This window comes from Benincasa hispida, chromosome 2 (assembly GCF_027475165.1).
Source record: "Benincasa hispida cultivar pf3 chromosome 2, pf3_genome.v1.1, whole genome shotgun sequence".
Classification (NCBI taxonomy): Eukaryota; Viridiplantae; Streptophyta; class Magnoliopsida; order Cucurbitales; family Cucurbitaceae; genus Benincasa; species Benincasa hispida.
Window position 1 is genome coordinate 39,431,503 of NC_143479.1, and position 3,186 is coordinate 39,434,688.

Here is a 3,186-nt window from a genome sequence, read left to right on the forward strand (position 1 = left end):
ATGGGGATAAGACTAACCATCATTTCCTCATACCCGGAGTAGTACTCTATAAAGCCGTTGTTGTTGCTTATTGCTTTCTAGTCTACTACAATCTTTCTTTCTTTATTCACACTCACAAATCTTCTTACGAAAACCTTTTCTCCAAACCCGTTTTCTAAAACCGTTTTCCCTAAAACGGGGGTGGAGGTTGCAAGAGGCACTCGGTGTGCCATCGGCAGTCCGTAATCGAGTTGGCTGGCTTGTTCGTGAGCGGGAACAAGTGCCGCACAATCGCTAAGAGAAGCTTCCGAAAGAGCGATTGTGACAGTTGGTATCAGAGCTAGGTTGGCTTATAGAGAGAGATCAGTGATCATGTCGGCGACGAAGAACCTGAACAAGTCCCATGTGGACAGATTGGTAGAGATGGAAGAACAAATGCTCTACCTGAGAGAGGTCCCAGATAATGTTCGTTTCCTTGAGACTCGGCTACAAGAAGTTGCCGAGAAAGCCGATGGAATTGATGCGGTGGTAGGCCGCCTAGACGGATTACCCGTCAGAGAATTGATGATGAGGGTAGAGACCCTCGAGACCAAGACAGTACGGTCCGGCAGCTTTGAACGAGGCGATAGCTCCTCGGGCTCTGTTGCCCACATAGAGGAGCGTGTCGAAGAGCTGGACAGCTCCCAAAAAGCAATACTTCAGATGGTAACTGACTTATCTGAAGACTTTCGATCGGCCCTGGATGTCGTCAGAGCCGAGATAGCGGATGTGAGTGCTAGAGTGAATCTCACCATCCGAGCGGTAGGGAACCAAGCCCCACCTGGGGGAGCAATGGCAGTGAGCCGAATAAAAATCCCAGAACCGAAACCCTTCTGTGGGGTGCGAGAAGCGAAAGCCCTGGAAAATTTTATCTTCGACCTTGAGCAATACTTCAAGGCGACGAACACAGTGACTGAAGAGTCGAAAGTCACAATAGCAACGATGCATCTAGTTGAAGATGCGAAATTGTGGTGGAGATCACGATTTACAGACATACAGGAAGGACGCTGCACTATTGATACTTGGGATAGATTGAAACATGAACTTCGTTCGCAGTTCTTCCCTGAAAATGTCGAGATCTTGGCTCGACGAAAACTTTGAGAGCTAAAGCAAACAGGTAACATCAGGGACTATGTAAAACAGTTTGCAGGACTTATGTTAGACATACGAGATATGTCTGAAAAAGACAAGGTCTTTTGCTTTGTGGAAGGGCTGAAACCGTGGGCAAAATCAAAACTATATGAACAGAGAGTACAGGATCTCCCCTCTGCCTACGCGGCAGCTGAACGGCTGTACGACCTTAGCACTGACTCGTAAGATGTGAGGAAACAATCAACTTCCTCCAATGAGGGAAACAGAAACAGCCGTTCCAGTCCTCCCCGACCTGGGGGAGGAGACAAGAACACAGGGGGGGACCGTAAATCATCCCAACCGAGATCAGGAAACAACTGGCGGGGGCCGCCACAACAGCATAACAATTACAATCGCCCCCTATCTTGTTTCATATGTAGAGGGCCACACAGGGCGGGCGAATGTCCAAATCGAACTGCGTTCAATGCTTTTCAAGCCACATTGGCCTCTACCTCCGAAGATAAGGCTGAACTGGAGGAGACGGTAACCGAGCCAGTGGCAGAAATTGAGAATCCCAGGATGGGGGCATTGAAATTCCTATCTGCACTTCAGAAGAATATGGGAAAGGCGACGGAGCCACTAGAGAAAGGTCTCATGTATGTGGACGCTTAGGTCAACCAAAGATCGGCCAAAACCACGATGGTTGACTCTGGGGCTACCCATAACTTCATGGCTGAAAGAGAAGCTCGCCGCCTGAACTTGAATTGGGAAAGAGATGCAGGGAAGATGAAAGCTGTGAATTCCGCAGCCCTACCAATTACGGGGATAGCGAAGAGAACTCCAGTGAAGTTAGGAGATTGGAAGGGCTTCGTTGACTTCGTAATTGTCAAGATGGATGATTTCGACGTGGTACTGGGAATGGAATTTCTGCTTGAACATAAAGTCATACCAATGCCCCTTGCCAAATGCTTAGTCATTACCGAATCTACACCGACCGTAGTCCAAGCCAGTATCAAGCAGCCAAATGGGGTGAGAATGATCTCAGCCCTCCAATTGAAGAGGGGCCTGGCCCACGACGAACCCACGTTCATGGCCATCCCGATAGAATCAGTTGAGTCCACTGAAGAGGAGATCCCCCAAGACGTTCTATTTGTCTTGGAAGAGTATCGGGACGTCATGCCGAAAAGCCTGCCCAAGTCCTTACCCCCACGAAGGGGGATTGACCATGAGATTGAGTTGTTGCCAGGGGCAAAGCCGCCTGCCAAGAATGCATATCGGATGGCCCCGCCAGAATTGGCTGAGCTTCGGAAACAGTTAGACGAGTTGTTAGAGGCAGGATTTATTAGACCGGCAAAGGCTCCTTATGGAGCCCCAGTACTGTTCCAGAAGAAGAAGGATGGGAGCCTCCGGTTGTGCATCGACTATCGGGCCTTGAATAAGCTCACAGTCCGCAACAAATATCCCCTTCCTATCATCACTGACTTATTTGATCAGCTTCACGGTGCTAAGTATTTCTCGAAGCTGGACCTACGGTCTGGATATTATCAGGTTCGAATTGCTGAAGGAGACGAACCCAAGACGACCTGTGTCACGAGATATGGAGCCTTCGAATTCCTCGTGATGCCCTTTGGCCTCACCAATGCTCCAGCAACGTTCTGTACCCTAATGAACCAAGTGTTTCACGAATACCTCGACAAATTCGTCGTAGTATATCTTGATGACATTGTGGTCTATAGTGCCTCGTTGGAGGACCATCGGGTCACCTCCAACTAGTCTTTGAAAAGCTGAGGAGAAATCAGTTGTATGTAAAGAGAGAGAAGTGCTCCTTTGCCCAAGAGCGCATAAATTTCCTCGGCCACGTGATTGAGTGTGGTCGGATTGGTATGGAAGAGGGCAAGGTGGCCGCAATTAGAGACTGGAGGGTACCATCATCCGTGACCGAACTACGATCCTTCCTCGGACTAGCCAACTACTATAGGCGGTTCGTAGAAGGATTCTCGAGAAGAACAGGGCCGTTAACCGAACTGTTGAAGAAGGATAGCCAATGGAGCTGGACTCCTGAATGTCAAGCCGCCTTTGAGGGCTTGAAGAAAGTGA

At 49.1% G+C, this 3,186-nt stretch overlaps 1 pseudogene; it reads left to right on the forward strand.

The window, feature by feature from the left end:
• The first annotated feature begins 351 nt into the window (after positions 1–351).
• LOC150037881 (uncharacterized) lies at positions 352–2,862 on the forward strand (annotated as a pseudogene).
• Positions 2,863–3,186: the final 324 nt, after the last annotated feature.